Source organism: Molothrus aeneus, chromosome 15, assembly GCF_037042795.1.
Source record: "Molothrus aeneus isolate 106 chromosome 15, BPBGC_Maene_1.0, whole genome shotgun sequence".
NCBI lineage: Eukaryota > Metazoa > Chordata > Aves > Passeriformes > Icteridae > Molothrus > Molothrus aeneus.
Window position 1 is genome coordinate 6,080,253 of NC_089660.1, and position 25,014 is coordinate 6,105,266.

The following is a 25,014-nucleotide window of genomic DNA, read 5'->3' on the forward strand; positions in this document are numbered from 1 at the left end:
GAACTGCATCATCTGGAGGCATTCATCCAGTTTGTTTCTTTCATCCCATCTGAGTGAAAATTAGCTTAAAGCCCCAAAGAAGCATGTGTTCCAGCTAGGGAAAACAGGTCCTTCTCCCTCTGCACTGCACTTACTCTCCTTGGCTTCAGGGCATTTAAAAGCAAAGCAGAGAATCCAAGCCTCAGTCCCTTCATTGTGGGGCAGAACATCAATGAAAAAAAAGCAACTCTAATTTCTTCCTCTTCCCTCACTGCAAGGCAGATTGTGACTTTTGTCCTGGGGGTATTTCATGACAGACTCATCAGTGAGCTGCCTGAAGTGCATGTCTCAGCTGCTCTTGTGGGACCTGGAAGTCAGCAAGTGGGAAGGTGTCCTGGCTCTAGGTGTTGCAGGATAGGGGGCAATGCAGGTCTGTAGACACTGCTGTCACTGCAGTTTACTGCAGCAATAGCTAAATTAGTTTTCAACTAACTGGTCTGGGATTTAGTAGGAAGAGCAATTAAGGCAGGAAGGAGTTTAGCAGTGTGAATGATCCCTCTCTACTGCTGCGACCTGACATTACCCCTACCCAAGTTATTAAAAACACGGCAACCCTTAGGAGTCCCCCAGGCTTTCACAGACACCTGCAGTACATCTGTTCCCTACATTTAGGAATGTCTACTATGAAAAGAACTCTGGTTCCCAACAGAAGCAGCACGGACAAACTCACTGCTTTGTTTGCTGCGCACAGAGGAGGGCAGGGGACTTTATTTCCTGAGCAAGTTTTCCATCATCTTTCCTTCCCCACCCCTGCTGCTGTGCCTGCTAATGCCTGTGATCATTAGCCATGAAAATGGCACCTATTTGTCTCCTTCTCCACAGTGCCCAAAGTACATTTGGATTCCAGCCAAGGGGAGCAGCAATTCCGTGGACACGCAGCACTGCCTTAAGAGTATATTCACAAGTGCATGTTAATGCAATTACAAGCCCAAATGAAGCTCGTTTCCCCCTCACAAAGAGTTCCAGCACTGCCATCCTAAAGCAGAAGTCCAGTAATTTTGATAAAACAAAATGTTTCTTTAATAGGAAGTTGCAGTTTTATTTCTTTTATTATTCTGTCCCTTCAATTGCATGTGTGATGCTAAATATCTTCAAACAGCCATTTAGCCACCCACAGAGAGAAAGCAGGTTTACAAATCTCCTTGTTGCATAGTTTTGCATTGTCTGCTCCCCAGAGTATTGCCATTTTGTTTGTTTTCCTGCTTGGAGAAATGGATGGATCCAATTTGCAACCCCAGCAAAACTGAATAGAAGCTCATTCTCCCCCTGCCCCACTGGTTTTACAGTCTGGTTTGGTAGAGATAAAAAAATAAAAAATAAAAAAATCAATGAGAGTCAGAAGATACAGTTCACAGAGGGAAAATGCCAGAGGAGTTCTTTTATTGCAAGAGTAAACCTGGAAAGGAGGATACATTTCTTGTGAGTAAAGGAAAATAAATGAGAATGACAAGAGCAATGAAATGTCTACGTAACATGACCCTAAGGAAACGCTGAATAAGCTGAGATTTCAGACCTGAAGAAGAGATATAGAGGAACATTACAACAGCAGTTGTCCTTTCAAGAAGCAGGGAGCAGTCCTCTCCCAATATTCACACCAGGAACAGCTGGAATTGATGGGCTAACACTGGAGCAAGGCAGATTTAAGACAGAGATTAGGAGAACAGGGACTGCAGAGGTGAAGACAGCAATGACAGAAGCCTGGGGACCGCCCTGGGGAAGGCAGAGAGACCCCACCATGGCCACCCTGGACACAAATTCACACATTTTCCAGGCATGGGAGCGATCTCATGTTGGGCTGGGGGAAACTCCTAACATTATCCTCCTGCCTTGATAGGAATCTCACTGAAATGATTCATTTTTTGTCTCCTTGGGGGAAAGAAGTCCCTGTGAGGCTGCCTGCGCTCTGCAGATGCAGCTACACCCTCCTTCACACACCTCTACCCATGCCACCCCTTCTGCCTGTGCCCTGACATTTTCTGCCTCTGCCATTTATCATCCAGAGTTAAAAATTCAAGGGTTGGTTTTGATTATCTTATTACCATGGTGACCAGGATGACTCTCATGCCCATCTGCGCATGGCAGGATGCTCAAACCTTTCCTTCAGTGCAAGCCAGGAGAATTCTCCTGTTTTCCTCATCACAGCTCAGAGCCACCTCTGTGCAGGAGGTGCTGATGCTGCATAATGCAGTTTTCTATTAAACACCAGGTTTTTAAGGAAAACCCTAGTCAGGATCTGAATGGATAGGTTGTCCTCTATGGAAACATGTAATCCCAAACAGGGCTAAGGCAAAGAGTTTTGTTAAAGTACAGCAAAAATCAAAAAATATAACTTAAAAAAAAAAAAGGATGACAGAAATATTAAAAAAAAAAAGAATCCAGCTGGATTAAGATCTGGGAGATGGACAGGACATGGGAAACAGCCTCCAAGCAGAGCTCAGAGCAAAGGCTTTAAGATCTGGCTTTCCTCATTTCATTATTGTTAATAGAATCTCCCATGTCCAAATGAAAGACTAATTTAAGTCTTACTTAAATATGCCCTGAGTAATTTTTATGCATTTGAGTCTTAGTTAATCTTCCTTAAGTCTTTTTGTCACTTCCTTTGAAAGGAAGATGAGTATAATTAAAGGAACTGTCAACTTTATTCTAGTCTTAAGAATGTTTGTGGTAACTTTGAAAGATTTGGTCATTATTGCAGACTAAAATCTAGTAGATTAAATGTTGGTGTTTCTTAAGGACATGTCAGTCCACCACTTCAAATGCTTTCATTGTGCTCAAGTACATTTGGACTGATCTCAAGGCTTTGTTATGATAAGGAATAGTAACATTTTAATTTAGCTGCATTCAGGAAAGATCTTTTATTTTAATACTTCCTATTTTTTTTTACTCTTCCAGACTAAACCATGACAAATAGACAATTCCTCCAAATGGTTTCACCTTGGATAACACTGGCACCTTCTCCAAAACATGAGGATGGTTGTTCTTATGTGGACAGGGATGCACAGAGGAGCAGCCTCCTTTTCTGGAGTATCACCTCTGAGGTTTATGCTGCTTATGCTCCAGGTAAATTCATCCAACCAGCTGCATGTGGGAGTGGCTCAGGAGGTGAGAGCAGCCCTCAGGATTGCAATAATCCATCCCCAAACAGGGGTACAGAGCCTCACAAAGAAGCACAGCACAGCCCTGCATCTGCCACGACAGTTTGGATGCTGTGGGAGGTGCTGAGGTCTGGGTCCTCAACCCCCTCACCCCTCACATCAGGAAACTGTCAGATTTATGTTGTGGGGTTGAAATTGTGCCTTCTCCTGTGCTCTCTGGAAGGCTGCTGGCTCTGCTGCAGTGTCATTGTGCCATGCAGACCCAAAAGGGCAGAAGTGTATTTTCATAGACAAGTAGGTGCCAGTCCAAGCAAGATGTTTCAATAGATGCAGGTGGTAAAAGAAAACTTCCTTTTTTTTCCAACAGCAGCTTGTTTCACCCAGTTCTACACGAGAATTCAAGCCAGAGAGAGAAACAAGGCAGTGTTGGGAAGAAAGTCATGGAGATCAGTGCAAAAGGCACAGCTGAGAGCTGCTGTTACTGACCCTCTGATGGGGAATTTGCTTCCACAAGCTGCCTTCAAAACCTGGGAAGTGCCCATAGCTGCATTCCCAGGTCCCTGTTGTCCTGCTCATGGAGGAAATGGGGAATAAATCCCCAGCTCCTCAGGGATGCCCTTTCCTTTCTTGCGGGCTCATTTCTGCCTCTATCACCTGCTAACATTTGTCATTTCCAGCTTTAGCCAAGCAAATTTCAATCCTCTCTTGTTTACTTTTGATTGCTTTGTCTTTAATGTAGCATACAAGGATTTTATGTGCTTCTGTTTCATCAATGTAATTCTTTTGTTGCTATGGCAATCAGCTTCAATTTTCTTTCGTTCTGGCAATTGTGTTTTTATAGTCTCCTGCTCTCAAAGAGATAAGCTGCCTTGTATATCACACAGACACTAAGTATTTTCTCTATATAGACACAGCCAACCTTTGCTTTAAGACTCTGCTGCTGTTATTTGAGAGAGTAGTTTACTCCTGCTGATGATGACATTTTTATTCCTTTCTGTGAGGTCTGTTTCAAATAGGAGGTTTGCTCAAATTTAATCATCTGTTCTACTACTGAGGACATGGATGGGTGTAAGAGTTGCACTCCTGCAGGCACTTGGAGTCTGTGGAAAAAACACATTCAGGCCCTGGACCTGACAACAGAGATGAGCACAGTGGTTTCAGCAAGAATCACCATAAATTAGAGCTGATTCATTTAACATGTTGAGAAAAGCAGCAGAAAAAAAAAAGTCTTGAGGAAAATAATTCCTCAAATTTGCCATTACATCTGAAAGCTGGATTTTCAAAAATACTATGGAAAAATATTTATGGGCACTCCATCACTTTTGGTCACAGCAAGAATTACTGGGGTTCCAGGCTGTGCCTTGCAATGGGTAACAGGGAGTGATGACAGGGATGCTGCTGGACAAATCCTGCCATGGGAGGAAGCCAGCAGCAAGGCCAGACAAGTCCAGCACCACTGGATGGTCCCATTAGATAGTCATTAGGTAACCTGCTGTCATTAACTCTGGGTGTTTGAGAAAGCATCCACCTTGAAATAATACCTGAATTTTCTGAACTTAAATAGGTACAGCAAAAGCTGTGCACACGTGCAAAGCAAAGCAAGGAATCCATTGACCACTTCCCTTGGGCAGGCAGGTGTTCACCATTCCCAGGAAAGCTGGGCTCCATCCCTTGGAGCCATCACTCTGAATGTCCTCTCTTTTCTGCTTTTTTCTCCCAGCTTCATATGCTGAGCATGGCACCCCATGGCCTGGGGTATCCCTGGGCTCAGCTGGGGCCAGCTGTCCTGGCTGTGTCCCCTCCCAGCTCCCCATGCACCCCCAGCCTCCTGAACCATGGGGTGAGGAGCAGAAAAGGTCTGGGCTCTGTGTTAGCCCTGCCTGACAGTCATGGAGACATCCCTGAATTATCAGCACTGCTTCCAGCACAAATCCAAAACACAGCCCCACACCAGCTGCTATGAATAAAATCCACTCCAGCCCAACCAAAACCAGCATGTGTCATATAAAAATAAGTGTACCAAGACCCACATCCTGTCCTAGGGTGAAAGTGGGAGAATCTAAGCACAAAGAAATTAAAAGCTACACTAAGGTCACATAAGGAAAATGTTGCAGGGATAGAAATTAAATTGAGATCTCCCATGTCCCAACCATCCCAAGTCAAATATAAAAATGGCTAATCAGCACATTTTTTTGCAACCTGCTGATGCATTTGAAAATCAGTGCCTATTTTTTTCTCCCCTCAGAAAGCTTGTGCTGTTCATTGTTAAGCTCTGGAAATGCTCTATACTAAAGTTATCAAGTCTGTCATCTCTTCAGCACAGTAAAACCAGCCTCCTCACTATCATCTCTCCCAGGCAGAGCGTGGAAAAGGAGACAGAATTAACAAGGACTCATTCTGCCAGCAATCCAAGATATGTGCATTTGTTTGGCCATATGGCTTTGTGATCATCCCTAATGAACATTGGGTAGCACTAAAGTGGGATGGTGTACAAAGGACCAGAGGCTGAGGAATTACAGCCCCTTCCCCCTGCAGCTCCCCTGGGGCACAGGGAGGTCCTTCCCTGCTGCCAGCCATGAGTCCCACACCCCCAAACCACTGCAGATTTCATGGCATGACAAAGTGCACACCAAAATCAGCTCTGGCTGGATTGGTCCCACTCCCAGCAATTCAGAGTGACAGGAGTTTATTATTTGATAAGCCACGGTCATAATAAGCCAGAAGATGGCTGTTTATTGGAATGAAATCCATTATAAATGACACGGAAGCATTTTTTTTGCCCCCAACAAAAAAACTTGCAGCCCAGATGCAGGGAATAAATCCTGCTGTCCCTGGGGAGGAGATTTGCCTCAAACAATCAGGCTCCCCAGGATCACCAGTCAGAAGCAGTTAATGTTCAGGCAGCACTGCTGTGTGTGCCAGCTCCAGAAGAATATTCCACGTTGCTTTGGAAGAGAAGGGGCTGCACCAGATGGCAAATAATTAGAAATGGAGCCCTGAGAAGCTGATTGAAGATGTAAGTGAATTGTATTTCATAGGTTTGGCAGATTTTTTTTTTTAAAACTACATTTTTGTGCTTTGCAAAGTAGCTGCATTCTTCAACACCCAGGGACAGTGGAGGTGTTGGCCACTTCCTCAGACTGCACCTGAAATAGCTGACATTGGTTAATAGCAAAGAGAATGGACACTTTCAGACTCTTGAGTTTCTTCACCCCACTCTTAGACAGGGACTGAATCCAACATCCCAAATGGATTTATGCAGCTACTAATGTGTTCCAAACCCAGGAACATACCTTCCATGCTGAGAATACAAAAATGTTCAGGGTCTCATTGCTGATTGTACCACGTGTTAGAATTATTTAGAGTAATCTGTTTGACTCTTCTTGCTGTAGAGTTCTGAGTTAGGTACCTGTAATATTTAGAGAAAGAATTTCTTCCTGCATACACTGGGGCACAATTTAGATTCCAAGGGATTTGCATATTTCTGCATACCAGACAGCTCAGGAATGTATCCCAAGTGGAAATGGAGAATCATAGCTCCCTGGCCATGAACACATGCAATGTGGGGATACCTGGAGTTATTGGGAAAGGCTGCTTTTCTTTCTTTTCAGGAAACTCACAGCCATCACTATCCACTGCTAATTTTTTTCACATGGAATTGAGCAAATGAGTGACCATCATTTCAGTGATGTCCTTTCATTTTAGTGATTCAATGACAAGTGGCTGAGCTTCCATCTGTTCAAGTGAAATACTGACAGAACTCTAAGATACAAACTTACTTCCTACTCCTCCCCCAAAAAATTATTCCTATAAGTGGCTCAATGCTTCAGAAAAGGGAACATTTCATTAGTATTTATTTTCTGCCTAATATAGGTTCATGAAAAAAAAAAAATGAAGATTCACTAACTGGCACATCATGACTGTTGTGGGATGAAATATTAACCCATTGTCCTGAAAATGCAGGTACAGCTTATTTCTCACTGGATAATGATTGTGCCTTAGTTCAACCTAGCACCAGCTTCTGAACTTGGTTGGAACTTTAATTACTGGTTGCAAGTCTTTTTTGAAAGATTGCCTTGTTCTCTTTTTCTTCGTTGTTCCTGTCACAAATAGTAATTGTCAGGTTTGGAACTAATTGTTCCAAACAATTAGTTTCTCCCGACAGAGAAACAAAGTTAGCAATTAAGAAAAAAAGTCTTTGTGAAATTTTGAGTGGAGAATCAAAGTTATAGATGAAGGAAAAAATCTTCATGAAATGCCTGGTGGAAAAATAATTTTCAAAACCTCTTGATATCTCCCATCCCAAGACTTTTCATCTACACTTCTCCATTGTATTGAAAAAGTGAAGGACAAATTTGAAATTTCACTCAGTACTGTGCAATTATATTACTCAGACTTTGGTTCCAAGAATACACACTGTTATTTCTCTTTTATGATTTACTGCCAGGCTCTTTGATTGGTTTGGTTTTGGTTTTGGTTTTTCTTAGGGTGGTTTAGGAGACTTTTGTAGAGATAATTACTCAATGTCGAGTTAAGCTTTCATGCAATCACATTTGTAATATTTTAAGCTTGGTTTGTCTTCCCAGTATTGTACTACCTTGATCTGCTCAAGCCAAGCACAGAACTTTAGTATTTTTATCTCTCACTTCTCTGTAGAAAAACCTCACAATTTAAAACCATTTCCTCTGGCCTCGGGGAAGTAATGGACTTATAATAGTCTGAGTACAAATGCACACCATCATTTAATAAGTGTATGAGCACAACTCAGGCAGGCAGGGATGTTGAAGGTACAACCTGACACGTAGCTACCTGCAATAACAGAAGACAAAAGCAGTGACCACAGACAGCTCATGCAGCAAACACCAACCTCTCCTCTGCCCACAAATTGTTGTGAGAGGATCCTGATCTGTTCTGCAGCTCCATGCTACATGACATTGTTCCCATCCTCATTTTTACAGCAGAACAACTGCTACCCACAGAACTCCATGGGGACCGAAAGCACAACCCAAAAGCCCCTGGGCTGTGAAGTGGCACAGACCCAGGGATTTGTGGTCTGTGCCACACCCAAACTCTATGGCAGAGCCAGCACCTGACTGAGCTCCAGCCTAGAAGAGCTCCAGGTGCTCCAGCCCCAAGGCACAAACATCTCAATGATCACCAAGGGAGCCACTGGAAAGCACAAGCAGATCTGTACCATTCTAGCACAACAGATTCCTTGTCCTGCAAGAGTTTCAGGGGTAAAGTGCAGAAGTAATGTCCTGATAAGGATGGATGGTCAGAAAATCCCATGGAAAATTTTAAAAACTTGAATTTTTAGTTAAAAAATTATAGTTTTTCTTTGCAATGTTTTCTAGCTCTGTTTGCTTTCCTCAACTCATTTTTTAACTCTGTCCAAGTAGAATAGGCATATTTCCAAATGAAGTGTTCCTTTATTCAAATTTCCTTGGAGCAAAGGAATCGTGAGACTCTTCCTTGACAAGAAATGCGTCTCCTTCACTGGTATCAGTTCCTCTTCATACCATGGTTTGAGATCCAACTGAAATATGTTAGCAGTAATAGCACTAAAATTCAAGGCTTAGCTCTCAGTTGGCACTGAAGCATTTTGTTCCTTGGTTAATTCATTCGTAACATCAGTATGTCTGAAACAAGAACAGAGAGAAGCATAATTACTTATGGCAATATTTGCTTGAAGTGAGAGTCATTTGTCCTATACAGATTTTTTTTTCTTCCTTTGCAGTAGAATTTACATTGCGGCAGAAGCAAGAAAGAAAGAATAAAGTGAAAGAGAGAAGAAAGGCCTTTTTTATATATATGCTGATTGAAGTATTTTCCAGAGAAAAATAGTCAAAAATGCTTTTAAGTAGTTCTTGAAAGAGCAGCAGCTGTATCAGATATCCTATCTCTTAGAAATGACCTGGGTTTTTGCTGTAGTTGATTTTTTTTCCTGTTTCTTACTGAATTGGAGTTTTCCTGTCATTCCTTTCTCCATTTAGTCTTCATCACTGCCAAGGTTTATATTAAAAATTAGGAAAGGAAGTGCTGCTCTGCTCCCGCAGGATTTGATGGAAATTTTGTTCTTCAACCAAGCACACTCAGCAAAAGGCTTTACTGTGCTTTCTAGTTTCACCATTAAAAGCTTTGTGATTCTTCCACTGTAAACTGATTTTTGCCCAGATGTAGCACTTCCTCCCCTGATGATGCACTGACACTACAGCACCCACTCAGAGCAGGGAAACAATGATGTCTCCCTGTGTGGGTGAGGATAACAGGGGGGATAATTTGTAAATCCATTTCCATTTGTAAAGAGATGGAATGGATGAGGATTAGCCACAGGGGAAGTCCAGTGGTTACAAAGAAACATCCATCGTGGTTTGCTTTCTTGGGTCCACCACTTGCCTTGGAAACAAGGAAAATAAATGTTGGCCTCTCAGCCCTATCAATCAAAAATATATATTTCCATTTATGTAAAAGAAGGTAAGGAATATGTTGCTGATATGGACCTTCCAAACACACCCCCTGTGCTGAAATCCATCCCTGGATCTCTTCCTGAGTGGTTGGACCCTGTGGGGGCAGCTGAATTTGGGCTGTACATCATGGGAGAGCTTTGCTCTGCTGAAAGTGGGACTCCTACAGCCTCTGCCTGGTCTCTGGGTTTGGAAGGGCCTTTAAGACTTGGGCACATTACAAAATATCCCCCAGCACGCAATCCTTTCATCTTGCTCTGCATTTGTTGAGAGCCAGAAAGAAAAGATGGAGATTTTGGCATGGCAGCCAAAGGAAAGGGCATTCCAGGCGGCCAGAAGGGGGGATGTGATCTGTGCTGGTGCTGTGCTTCCTCATTTCTTAGCACTTATTTGCAGCTCCCTGGTATCCAATAATTATTGTCCTGGAATGTTTCCAAAGGCACTTTTCTGTGTGTGAAACTCAGCTAGACACATTCTGCACGGCACAGTCCCCTGGCTGGATGAATATCACCAGTCGCATCAGGTCTCTGGCAGAAACTCTGAATTCTTGTTTCTACAAATCCTCTGAAACTTTGGCTTCAGTTTTGCCACAGAACTTTTCTGTAGGGCAGCTCATTTGTAAGAATATGGAAGAAAATATATTCAGAAAGAAAGAAAAATATTTTCACCTATGCCCTGATTTCCAAAAGCTCTTAAGCATTGGCTTAGCATTTCCAGAAGGATTCAAATGTGTCTTCAGTGTTGCCCTGTATAAGAACATCTTGTATCAAAAACTGGTTATTGAAACCTTTATGGTAACATTTCTTCAGATTTATTGTTTAAAATTGTGAGTCAAAAAAAGGGGGGAAGGGAGAGGGACCACTGAGACATGGAATTTTATTGTGAAAATATAAATAAATTATATAATCCTGTACAATTAAAAATGTTATTGCTAAATAATAAATAAATACTAAATAATACATTTATTTTTTTAAAGGTTAACAGCTGATTTCTGTAGGGAAGCCATGAATTAAACATCATGCAAAACAATTAAACTCTGGGAAATAGGATTTCTGATGGAGTGGTCAACAATTAAAAATGAATGTGTTACTCTGCTCCAGGGAAAAGCAATAAGATGCCATGCTTTCATGCTATGGGGAATAAACGTACTGTGTGACTCCAGATGGAAAGTTCTGCAAAACACAAAGCAAATACACCATGAGTGGCAGAGACTTAATCTGAGATGCTGCTACACAAAAGGCACAGGCAGCAGTCGTCATTTCTGGAGCAGGGACACCACTGGGAGACACTCACTCCTCCCAGCAGCAACCTTCTAAATTCCCCACCTGCACTCACAAATACAGCTCTTAACAGCATGGGCACCTTCACGAGCAAATCCTGACTCAGGTCCCCCGACTGTGATGGGTTTGTCTGGAAATTGCTTGCTGGGAGCCCAACCAAAACACAGCCTCCCTTCATGGACAAAGTCAACTGCTGGAAGACTGCAGCAAGGAGCAGGTTGTTCAGCTAAACACTCCAAAGAGTTAATGTGTTTTCTAACAGCTCTCCCCGAGCAATGCATCTTAAACACAGCACTATGAGCTGCTCTGGCATGGTCTTACAGCTTCCAAAGCTCATTTCTATGCAGCAATCTCCTTTCGTTTTTACTCTGTCCTATACCTCCCCAGAAACACCTGCTGGACACCACACATATCAAAACAAACAGAATAAAGCTGTTTAAGGCAAAACCAAATACCTTCTGATCTGATCATTAACACTTTCACAGCTTCATTTCTGCTGCATCCACCCTGGAGAGGTGTTCTGTTCATGAGTTCAGTGCCAGCACCTCACCTGACTGTGTTGTCCTCTGCCTCCACCTGAGCTGCAGGAAGAGCCAGTATTGGTGGCCCCCCCATGCCCACTGCTTGGGGAATTGTCTGAATGTTTTTACCATGGCCAATGTGCACTTGAACAGATGGTAAATATCTCCATTCCTGCCAAGAGTCAAGAAGTGCCACTAAAATCCATTTAGAATGGGAAAAAAAAAGGAAAAATAAAACCAGTTGAGAATATACTCGGGTCTGTTGCAGGTAAAATCTGTCAGCTACTGGGTAGTTTCAAAGTGCTTGTACTGAATGGTTCATTAGAAAACTTATCTCTGCTTCAGCTGCTGATAGGAAGAACCCCAAAAGGGCATTTTTTGTCACTGATAAACAGGTTGTAATTATATCCTGAAAGGAATTTGATGTATTGTAGAAGTTGAAAGAAGTTGCAAGTTGAAAAGTTGAAAAGAAATGCTGCATTCTCTATCTGTTTTATATCAGCAATGCACACTATTATGGAAATTATTTTAGACTTGGCAGAGTTTTCCAGAGAGAAGCAATCATGATATAAAACCTCACAATGGTTTGGTTCACACAGCCATTTCTTTCAGCTCAGGCAACCTCATTTCTTTTCCCTCTCTACTCTGTAGGGCTTCATGGTTATCAAATACAAACCAGTGACTGAAAAATGGGTCATAGCTTTGCAACACATCCATTGGAGATGCCAAGAAACTTGGTTCCAAGATCTTTCACACAGCCATTGCTTGTGGCTTGATTACAGTCACAGATCTGTGCAGAGCTGGCACCCCCAAGACATTAAACTTTCATATGAGACAGTGTGAATAGTATATCAAACACACTTATTCTCTATAGGATAATCTGAAACACTTTAGCTCTCATCTCCCCTCAGCCCTCCCCACTGCACTGTTTCCACCTTGCTGGTTGTAAAATGGCTGTGTTACATTATTCTGTCATGTTATTTCCCAGGACAGCAATACAGGGTTGGCATAAGCAACCTCACATCAGTGACCAGCTCTTGCCTGTGGTGTTGTGACAACACAACCCAAAACAACATCACTTCTTCAGCTGCTTCCTGGCTTCGTGTCCCAGGGATGTGATGGCACCTGGAGCCATCTACAAGCCCTAGTTAGAAAGATCTGATCCCCTCTCTGTTCTCTTTTCAATAATCATGCAAGGATTCCAAAGAACATTTTAAAGATTCGCCCTAAAAAGTTATTTGCTTTGGGGTAAACATTCCTTTAGGTCACCAATGTGAAAGATGAAGAAAACACTGAAAATCCTCCAAGAGCTGGGCTTAAATCCATTTCAGTTAGGGAGAAGATAAAACAACACTGAAATTAAATTATTCAACTAATTTATCCTCTTTTATTTTGTTTGAGTTTTTGTTTTTCTTTTTTTTGGTCAGACAAGGGAGCCTTGCTCACACAGTTGGAGTTTTAATCCTTTCCATCAGGGTGTTGATTGCTGATATTGATATACAGATATAGTTTCTGTGTACAGGTTTATGCAATGTGGGGCTGAAGAACCTATTTGCAAAAGACTGATGAGACAAAATCAAAGTCTGTGAACAGACCTGCTCCCACAAAATGATGAATTGTGTCCCTCTAATGTTGTTAAGGTTTGGACCATGAGTTTAAGCTACAGAGTATAAGTTTGGTAAAGCCAGGCTGAAATCAAGTAGTTCTTCAGTACTTATATCTTCATTAAAGAGATGATGGATTTCACTATATCATGCAACAGTGAAAACAGACCTAGAGATCCCATATTTTGTGTCAGTGAATAATTTGCCTCAAGGTAGATACAATGTGCAAAGAGCTCTTGTATGTTCTTATCCTTGGATAAACACCAAGCAACCTTTTCATCGACTCAAATCTTCTAAGAGGGTTCAGACAGGTTCTAAATCCTTATTCCAACCTTCAATATTCCACTTACCAGCACAAGCAATATTTCTCAACTCATTATATTAAACAACAGGCACTCATCACTCCATTGGAAGAATGCTTGAGTGGATTTTGAGCCTGGACTGGTAGATTTTCATTCCAATTTCTAGGACCAGATTTATGGTCTTGACAGGGAGTGGGTGTAACATTTTTGTCTAGTCATTCATATCCTGTTTTCTCTTGAGTTGAATCTAGCAGATTATGTACTCATCCTGTGACTAACTGTTAGAGCTGGGCCAAAATTTCCCTCCATTGTCCACTTCTTAATTCAGACCTCTTTACTGTATAGAGTAGGTACACACCTGTTACTACATCAACCATAATTAAGGTCTGGGATGGGCTCTGAGGTTATTTGTATTTTCAATTCAAGATCCAGCAGGATAGGGAAAAGCATCTTCCCATGAGTCAGAACTTGGGCCCAGACTACTCTGTAGTCAAGTGAAGCTGCCTGGAAGTGGCTTTGAACAGCCCACTCCCAAAGCTGTCTCTCTAACAAGCTGAACCAGACCAATCCACCTCCAGAACCACGTCCTTTCCAGTTTTCTTTCAAAACAGGAAGTAATTCTGTAATTTAAATGAGATCAGAAAACTGCTGTCATGGTATCATGGAAATTTCTGATGGGATTGTCAGCTCTGAAATGTACAGGCAACACCATGAGCTTCTGCTGCACCAAGGGCTGTGATGCCTTTTAGATGGGGTGAGAGGGACAGCTGGGTGTGGAGTACAAGGACATCAGTAAACCTTGCAAAAATCAAAAAGATGGGTGACACAGTCACATGACACTTGGTGGGAAGTGGAGTGCATGTGGTGTTCATGTTTATTTCCCCCAGCACAGATTTGGAGTCGTATCAAACCAGTTCAGCAAACAAGACTCCTCTCAGCACCTGTGCATGGTGCCCTTCAGCAGACAAGCTGTGCTTTCCCCTCTGGCTCTTCTGGGCACTTTCCAGAGCCATTTCCAAGCACAGCTAGAGACCCCTTCCTTACACAGCAGGAATGGGATGGAACAAAAGGATCCCTCAACTCTTCTTTTGCAGCCAAATTCTCAGAGGAGCACAACGTGATTATAATGTTTAAACCTTCCAGAGAATGACAAAAATCCACAGCCTTTTCAGCCTTTCATCCCAGCCCAATCGCTGGTGCTCCAAGTCACAGGAATTCTAATGTGACAGCTACCAATGAGGCCAAAAACTTTCTCTTGGCCAATTTTGTTCTCAGCTGAGATGACCCAAAAACATTTCAGGTGTTAATTGTGCAGTGCTCAAACTGAGCGGCTCAAAACAAACACAGCTTTTATGTGAAAGAAATTTATTCATTTAATAGAGTGTTATAGCATACTTGCTGAAATGTCCTTCAATTAATTCAATTAATTCAATTACCATAGTTTTGACAATTGGAATCCCATATACAGTGCCCAAGACTGTGCTTTCAAAGATACAATGTCCATATGCTGATTTTAGCTCTAAATTTCATAATTACACAGCTCCACACCATTTTCAAAGCATTTGCTAAGCATGGTTGAGTTTATCATATTCAGTTATCTCTCCTACTACTGGGATGCCTTTTCAATCAAAAGACTGGAATCTCTTGTTTGCATCTCTTTTCTTTCAATAGTTTAAAAAAGACCATAGATGACTCCTTCCTGAACTCATCTAACTAAATATCTTCATGCTCTGTTTTCTCCTGCCTGAAAAATAAACAAATATCTATTTATTTTACTTAGGTAAATAGGTTCATATATAGCCTAACACATATTTCACTGGATATGAGTGTTGCATGAGCCTATTTACCATTCTTTTGGTCTCAACTGTATATGAGATGGTAGGAGCTTTGAGAATAAAGTCAAGATTAATAGAAAAGATTTTAACAAGAGATTGAGTGAGAAAGAGTTATTTTCTCCCATGTCCAATTGTTCTGTGAGGGTTTTGAGCCCCTGTACAGAGAACATTTAGATATTCCTGACAGAGACTGCACCTGCACGTAAATGCAACCACTTCTCTGCATGACTGTGTATAATGGATTTTTAGCAGCACTGTAAAAATTTCCTTACAGCTACTAGCCTGTGACCCAGGCTCATTTACAGCTCTATCCTGCCTGCTTTTCTCTTGATTTAGGCTTGCAACAGCTTTCTCTAACAGGCCTGGTTTATGCCAGGTTAAAGGAAAGCTGGCTCAGCAGCACCTTGCACGAATGCTGTCCCTGAAAACACAGAGCTACAGCCAGCCCGACTGCTGAGGACAAATCCCCTCCCAGAGGAGCAAAAGCAACAGAGAATCCTGGCCAATCACTAAGGGCAGCACTTCCCCCACAGCTGTATTTCCCCAATCATGATTTTGTCCCTATTCCTGCTGGGTTTCCTGACTTCTGACTGGGAGCCCATGGATTACATTGCAAATCATTGGACAAACTAATCAGATCATTGGTGAGAACAGTCCATGGAGGCTGGGGTTTATCAAAAAGCAATAAATGTACAATGCAAAGAATAGTATCTTTACAATCAGAAAAGCAGATTAAAAAATCCATTTTACAATTAAATATATATGTTCTCAATTTGGCACCTCATTTTTTGTGATATAAGCTACCTGAATGATGCTGTGCAGAAAAATTGGTAGAGGTAATTAAAGGTGTTTTCCATGTGCTCATTTCCCTTGAAGATGCATATATTCTCAGAGCTCTGGTAGTTCAGCTTTTTAAAAATATTTTTAAATCTTTCAATAAAAGAGCTTTTTGGAAGAGCTTTGCAACACTATTTCTGACAGGGACATAAATAAGAAGAGCAAAGAGGTGACGGAGTAGGAAGCACTGGTCTCAATGTCAGCTGTCCCTCCTTCCTCCTTTTGTACTCCCTACAGATTTGAAAGGTCAGAAAGACATGGAACATTGCAGATGTCCTAAGAAAAATGGATAAGAAAGGTTAAAAAAAGTTTTGTTGCCAATATACTTGAGGATTTCTTTTCCTTTCACTTCACAAAGCATTGAGCTGTCTGAGTTCTGTGGGATTCAGTACTTTGTGGCTAACATTTGCTGTGATTGGTTGTGCCACTGTATAAAACCAAAAGGAAAGTTCACCTTTAAGATACATATTTTTAGCAGCTGACCTATGTGGTACAAAGTGCTGTACAAAATTATTTTTTTCTGGCAATAAACTTTAAAGAAAAGTTGTTCTTTGTTAAAAAAAAATTAAAGTAATCTCCTTTAAATGATGTTCAACACAACTTTCTCACCTCCTTGGTGAAGGAATCTTGTCAGTCAGAGGAATTCCTGTTCCTTTTGTCTTATTCCCCTACATATTTCTGCATTACCATATTTATTCCCATTTGCTGTTCTTCACAGAGGAAATCTGGCATGTCAAACAAACACATTTCAAAGAGACTTGCTTGTTTTCATGGAAAAAGCTCTTTGTCAAGGGACATTGACCATAAGGATTTCTATTTCTTTAAATCTTAAAATGGAATAAAACTACTGAACAGTGGCAAACAGCAAATACAATGAGGCTCTGAACAGATTTGTGACTGGACCTTAATCATAAGAAAAAATAATGCTGGCACAAACTGAGGAAGACAAAGAGCTCATTTGGGCACAAGCTGCAAATGTGCTGCAAACCCTGGGGAGCTGGAGTGACAGGAGATCCTGGGAGCAGTTTGTATGCAGAGATGACACCAACCTCCCCAGGTGGGTGGATGTTGGATTTACTCCAACCTGTGCATAGCTGAGAGTCCCAAACCCTCCTGGCAGCCTCCACAAGCTGTGGTGCCTGCCTTCCCTCCCCAGAGTAGGGCTTGGCGTGTCCAGCAGCCCTGTCCAAGCACAGACACCACCCAAATCCAGAAGGCACCTTGAAAATGTCACCCCAACCACAACCAAGGGAGGACAGACCCAAACTAACCCAGCCCCAGAGCTGTCTATCCAACTGATCCTCCCGAGAAATCCTATAGCTTCCCTTTGAAGCTCAAAGACAGGGAAAACTGATTGCTGCCTTGGTCCTCACAGCAGCTTCCCATCCCACCCCTCGTTGTGGAAGCTGTGCTAAAACTGCTCCGACGCTGTGCGCTGCTTAAGAGATGCATTTTGGCCATCCCTTTTCCAGCATTTATATCTCTGTTACCCAGCAGGTGCAGAATACTCAGGTCTGCATCAGCCCTCTGGTTTGCCTTTCCACCGAGCTATCAGCCCCAAGCTGCAGCTGCACTACCTGTCTGGACTGAAATTAATCCAAATCTTCTGTGCGTCAGTGTGGGGGCAGAATTGCCTTTGCTCAGCAGGCTGCAAATGCACTCCCCAGTCATCCAAAGCTCTGCCTACAGCCAGCTCTAATTTTACTCTATTTTGTTTATGCTGGAGTGGCTGGGCTGGTATTTTTTTTTGTCCCTTCCACTTAATCTACCTTTGTCTTTCTAATAGCATCCTCTAATAATATCTTCGATCCTGATTTATTTATAGCTACTGCCCTTTTATTCAGGTATTACTGCTGAAAGTGTTCTAAAATTGAGTCCACTTACCAGGAAGGTGCCAGGGGTAAGTCACTTTTTTGTGGGTTAAGTCTTAGATTTGAAATACCATTGAGATGGATGGATTTTCTTTGTTTTTCCTGCTTCTAGTCACACTGCAGTCTGGATGGGAAGGGATTGCAGTGGGGGGGAGCAGCGTGGGTGTGTGCCAGCATGTCTTTCTGAAAAACTTACAATCTCCAAGGAAAAGTGACTGATAGAGTGTCTTTATTTCCCTGACAGGTGGTACTTAGCATAGGGAAGTTGTGTTGGACATGCTCAGTCCTTTCATGCTCCAATTAAAGGAAACAAATGGTCAACAAAAAGCACAGGGAGAAATCCATCCCAAAGATGATTTAATGTGCCCGTCTCAGTTTGCAAACACTGCTGCTTGTTTGTCTTTTTGGGTTTTTTTTTTAAATGACAGATCTCCTCGTGAGATGATGTAGCAGTGTGACAAAACAAAGAGGCATCTGTGACTTGGCACTAAGGTAGGAAGGGAGCTTCACCTTGATCTCACATCCTGGGAGAAGCTAATTTCTCTTTCTCCTGCCACTGTGGTCTGTTTATCTTAGATGTGCAAAAAAATGTGAGCATGAGGCCAGTAATTTCTCCTTTAGTCCCAACACAAACTCTAATGGAGCTAAAATGAAACATTTATTTAACCTCTATTTGAGACCCTCCAGAGAAGTGTTTTCAAATACTTCCTCCAAGCTCTCAGTCTGTCTTTGTCCTTCCCACTGGAATATTTTTGCTTTTATTTTTCCTCTCCAATAGGCAGCTCCTATTTGTTGACATTATTGGATGTTATTACCTATGAAGTCAGCACCTGGTCCCTATATAGGAAGTTAAATCAGCGGCAGAGCTGAATGAAAGAAGTAATTTTGCTTCATCTGTTGTACTTCAGCATGAAATATTTGGCATGAAATTAAGATTTTAAAAAACCCAAAATTTCTTTTTGAACACCAAATGTAGGCTACAAGAAAAATTAGCTTTCATATAGAAATAGTCTTAATTATTGCATAGGAGCTTCACGTCTGCCAGTGTCAGTCAGAATGAATGAGACAACATATTTCTACAGAACATCAATATTGCACATATCAAAACAAGCCCAGAATTCCCATGAAGGGAATCTCAGATTTTTGTTACCACAGGTATTTAAGTCTCTCTTGAAAACCAGTAACCAAAATAGTCCTTGCAGTGGGTTTTATCAAAACCATCCTGCATGTGTAAAGCATAGAAGAAATTAAAACTAAAAAAAAAAAAAAAAATTAAAACAGCAGGTCTACGGATTCCTTGTTGACACTAAGGAGAAAATTGCATGGGTGGAAAGCAGAGGAAGAAGAAATTAATTTGGCAACATAGGGGAGGCCCCAGCACATGGAGAACATGGTGATAGGAAGGGTTTAACAGGAAAAAAAAAAAAAAAAAAAACACCAAGAAAGAAAAAACAGACCTCAGGAATATGTTGGGCTCTCAAACCTTAATGAGAAAGAGCTCCAAGTTTATGGAAGAGTTTGGACTGTTAGCAAGGAGACCATCAAATCATTCTGGTGACTGTGAGCAGATATTGCAAGGCAGCAGTCAGACATTTTTAACTCAGCTTCAAGGAAAGCAGAGCTCTTGTGACAACATTCATGGAAGAGCAACAGAGAGGGGAGGATTTTGTGTGGATTCATCTATGGCCAGCCATGAGAAGCAGCAGGAGACACCTCTGAATGCAACCACTGCTACAGCAGGAGCTGCAGTGCTCAGCTGGCACCAGGGGATGGTTTATCCCGGGCACCAATTAATGGTTTATCATGGGGTACCAATGGATGGTTTATCCAGGGGCACCAATGGATGGTTTATCACGGGGTACCAATGGTTTATCCAGGGGCACCAATGGATGGTTTATCACAGGGTACCAATGGTTTATCAAAGGGCACCAGTGGATGGTTTATCCAGGGCAAATTCTCCACATGATGGGTGCCTGGTGCTGGAGTACAGAATCAGCTCCCAGGCTGTTGTAGCATTTTATTTCTCCTTTTCAGCACCTTTCCCACTGCAGGATCCTGTACCTCCAGGGTCCCATTTGATCCCTGCCTGAGTCCACCCATGGCAGGGGAGGGCTCCTCTCCATTGGTGTGAGGCAGCAGTGGCTGGGGATGCCTGCTCAGATCCCTGAGCTGGTGACAGCCATCACACACCCCCAGGACTCTGTATCTTTCTTTTCTCCCCCTTCCTTGGTCCCTCCTTTTTCCCCCCATCATTGCCAGCCACTTCCAAACAAGAATTTTGTTTTCATTTACAATGCCTTTTCATCTGGATCCTTCATTTTCACTCAGATCCTTCCTTTCCCCATTTCTATGATTTTCAGTGTGACAGAACGACACTTCTGACAAGCAACCTCCCCACCTCCCTTCATTCTGGGGATGCTTTTTCAGCCAATTAACCTAACATCATGTACCATTTAGCTTTGAGAGGCTGGTGTGACTCCTGAAGGAGACAAAATGTGCTGCTGGGAACAGAGAGATGGGGGTGATGGCGAGGACTATGAGGAGGCTCCAAACTGTCTGAATTACTCATCAGGAGGGTGCCAACATGAAAGCCTGGAATATCTTCCTTCTCCATCTCCTTCCTCACAGACCCGCTGACACATGGCTGTCATTATGCCACAGAGCCATTTTGTTATGTGAGTGTGTGATGGGATGAGGGACAAAGCTCTGCTGAAACACTCTCAAGTAAGGATTATGGATGTGTCTGTCAGGCTCCCTGACAATCCCTTCACTTAATTAGCAGGTAGGAACAATACTCAATACTAGCTGGGGTGGGATTGCTCTTCCCTTCTGAATATGCCTCTCTAAAAAGAATAGACACGTTTTCAAGATCTAAATAAATAATTTGGTTTGAAAAAAATTATAAAAAAATACACAAATCCAATGTTCTTTCACATCCCCTCTTTTCAGTAACATTTTTGTCTCAATTTGAAGTGTTTTATGCTTGAAACGTTGCTGAGTCACATGGAATAACATGAACAACATTCTAGAAATTGCAGTCAAATTTCAAACCCAACCATTCTACCTGAGTTCTGAAAGAATTTTATTTTTCTTTGATGTTTTTTTCCCCCAGATTATAGATTCATTCAATTTTAACTTGTTCTGGAAAAAGCATCCTCAGCTTGCCCTCAGAACCTCCTGCCCTGTAGTGTTTGGATGTCTGGATTGTGTTCCCAGATTCTGGATCTTTAAAATTCACAAGGGTTAGAAATGCTCTCTTCCTGCTCTATTAAATGACATAATATTTCAATTCTACAGATTAATGCCATAAGATTCATTAATTGTGATTTAAATCGTGGCACTCACCACTGCAAACATGCAGACAAAAAAGGCTCTAATTTCTTAGAGCATCTTTTTCCCTGGGCAAAAAAAATAAATTCAGTGTAAGAGCAGTGTTGGGTCATCACCTCCCCGATATTAGGCATGACAAGAGCAGTGGGATTTTAGCAGCACTCTCTTGGATGCCACAGTTGTTCAATGATCCAAATCTGATCACTCTGGGGAAGTTTCCCTGTAAACAACAGTGGCTGTAACCCCTCTGACAGCTGCCCTGCCTGTGAGCCTCTCTGCACCTCTGCTGCACATCTTCCCATCGTTGTTTTGTTCCTATTAGCTTACAACAGATCACTGAGTGAAAAGCCTGAAGGAGTCTGTGCCACTGTGTAGGAAGGACCTTTAAAAAAGCAAATGCTGGCATGTGAGAAGATTTCACAGGCTGTACGACAGTGGCATCAGCCTGTTGAGCTGTTAGCAGTTCCTAATATCAGCTCATCAAACACTGCTGTCTCTGGTTTGGAAATGACAAAGGATTCTGTACTTGGGGTGTGAATCTTGAGAGCAATTTGCTTCAAATGCAGACAGAATGTCCTCGCCCCTAGCACTGGAACAGGGAAATGGAGTCAAGAAGTAGCTCTGAAGGATGCTGAGCAGGGATGTGTGCAACACTTTAAGGGGGAAAAAAAAACAGTAAAAAACAAAAGTGACACTTTCCTGACAGCTTCACAAAAGAGGAAGGACAAAAAGTTAATTTTCACTGAAGTGGCTTATGAGATTCAGCTCCAGCCCAAGGCAATTTGTTTTATTAAAATCAGCAATTAACATTGTTGGCCAAAACCTTGCTGCAAAATCCAACAGAAGACTTTCCTCTTCTTATAATTTGACATTCAATAAACAGAAGAAAAAAAATTAAGTAAGCTCTTCCCTCCTGCATTATTTTTGTCTTTTTGAAGGGGATTTAACACCAATTTTAAAATAAATATGTAAAAGTTTGATTATTTTTCCTGCACAACATTGTGAATCTGTCAAGAGGAATGGATGGCCTTTGCTCCCAGGTTCTTGAAATAGCTGTCTGTGAGACTAAAGAAGAGCCTGGGTGTCTCTGACACTTCTTTCATTACCCAGTGAAAAAGAAAATAGATGTTGTGTAAACTAGAGCCTTGTGGGCGCTAATAGCAGATTCTCACATGGGATAAACATATGTTCAGTTTGCTCAGAGCAAGCAAATTTCCCATTTCACTACCAAAAAAAATAGATAAAAGCCTTATTTTAACTGATGGAAATTTTACTGTAGAACATACTGGTAATTACTTGCAATATTCAGTTCTCTGCCCTTGGATGTTCAAGTGGGTGATGAGAAAAACAGTGTGGAATTCTGGCTATTCACTATCCATCTTGAAAGTACCTGTAGTGTCCAAGATTTTTGCCTTTTGTGGATTAAGATTCAATGTCAAATTTGAAGATTGCTGAAAAACAAGGTATGATCCCAAAAGGATCAGTGCTGAGTTGGAGAATAAGCCAAGGGAAGTCTGGGTGTGGATTCTTTTGTGCTAGAAGAGAAAAATGAGCTCACAAATCTCAGGAGAATATTCCGCCACCGCTTCTGTCGTTTCAAAGATACCTTGATGTTTAACCTTCAAACTGCATTGCAACAGCTCTTCTCCCACACCAGCATTTTGGTTCCTGCACTCAAAGCCAGAAAGTGAGAGGGAAAACAAACAGTGTAGGAAGAAAATATTCTGGTTTTTTTATTCAGTAACTCTTGCAGAGTTTGGTCTGTGCTGAAAATGATGGAGGATCTTTGTTCCACAGAAAGGGGCGATGGTTTCTCTCAGGGTCTTAGAAATTTTCAAATCATGTCCCAGATTATCCCCACTTCCCTAGATAGCCTAGTTTTAGAAAAAGATTGGAAACCCTGCACCACATGATGGTTATTTCTGAGAACACAGTGAAAGAGTTACAGGTGCCCTCATTCAGTGTTGCTGCCCATGGAAGTAAGGTGGCTCAAGCCTCCAAATTGCTCCAGATTCTACAAGCTCTGACAGACAACAGGATCCAACATTTCTAGTACCTCAGACTCTTGAGATTCCAACCTTGACATAAGCCTGGAATTAAAAAGACCTTCCCCCAATTCTTAAGAAAACCTCTCACACCTTTTGGCCTAAGCCTGACTTATGAATTCACATGGACACAAAGCAAGAGACATTTAAGCATGATATGCTGCAAAACCAGAACTTTGCTATCTATGTGGCATTATTCAAGGCTTTTTGTTTTATGTCTGTGTAATTGGAAACAGTGGAAAATAAGACTTGATCATAAATAAGGTCTAGGTAAAGGTAGTCTAGAGGGATTTGATACCATACCTAAAGCAAGATTTCATTACAGGGACTGATAACCTGAAATACTCGTGCCAATGTTTTTTGCCCTCCATAATTTTTGTAATGTGATTTCTTACTGCAGGAGTTGTGTGATACACAGCAGAAACTGTGTGACTGCCAGATTCCCCATGAAATGAAACCAGCAGTGAGTCAAACACCAGCACATCCCTCCCTCCCTGGCTTGGCTCATGGTCACACAGAAGGGCACCTGGCTTTGGCCATTTGCTGCATTTGCTGCATTCATCAGATTTTGACATCAACCTCACATTCAGCTTTTCTTTCTCCCTCCATCATCCCACAGAGTATTCCCTTTGTCTCACTCTAAGTTTTGCATACAGGCCTGCCTCCCCTGTTTTCCCATCTTGGAGCATTACTGAGTAGGAGATACCAATGGCCATTACTTTGTTGCTGGAGGAGGCATCAGTACCTCTTCTGAGGTAGCTCTTTATTTTGGGGGAAAATTTGAATGATTTTTAAAAACAACAGAAGTACCTGAAACACACTTTAAATACTTTCAGATTTTAGAGATCTGTCACTGCTGTTAAAGCCTAGGGATAAGTAACAGGCAGAGCAGAATAGAAGTAGGACCTGAGGTAATGATGATAAGTTTGGGTGAAGAATTAGTGAAGTTGTGAAAAGACTGAAGGCCAGAGAAAATCAAAAGCCGCTCCTAGCTGCCATTTTCAGTTTTCCTTTAGGAGCCAATGCCTAGTTTGGCCATATTGTCAGCTCACAGCACATCACCACGGATCTCCTACCATCTCTTCCCTCCTGATACACATTTGCTGTTTAATCAGGGTTTTCCTTCCAGCTGCCACCCACCTGTTACTGAAGGAGGGGAGCAAGTTTGTAGGGCCAGGATGAGTGAGAGTGGCATTGAAATAAAGGCTAAACAAAGATAACTGTGAACATGAGGCCCTCCAGTAGTAATTCCTAAATAATACATCAGGGAGTAGAAAGATATGGAATGATCTGTGAAGTAAAACAAGGTTATCACTGAGCTGAGCTGGGAAATATCCCTAGAGGGTAGCTAAGTGAGAGGGAAAATGGTGGGATACTCTGCTTGAAGAGAAAATCAGGGAGGGTTGGATTCAACATTAGAGTGAGTTAGTTTAAGTTAGCCTGGCACAGCAAGAAGTTGTGTAATCATGCAAGGTGATTATTGATCCCTTCCCTTCATGCTGCTCAGTGCTGAAATGCCCTGAATACAAATGGGGGCTTTTAGTGGATTCCAGCTATTTGAAAGAAAAGTTTTGAATATACAGTCATTTCTGAACCACCCACATGACCCCACTGTGAGACCAATACCTGCAGCCATGAAGAAAGAAAGGAAAGGAAAGGAAAGGAAAGGAAAGGAAAGGAAAGGAAAGGAAAGGAAAGGAAAGGAAAGGAAAGGAAAGGAAAGGAAAGGAAAGGAAAGGAAAGGAAAGGAAAGGAAAGGAAAGGAAAGGAAAGGAAAGGAAAGGAAAGGAA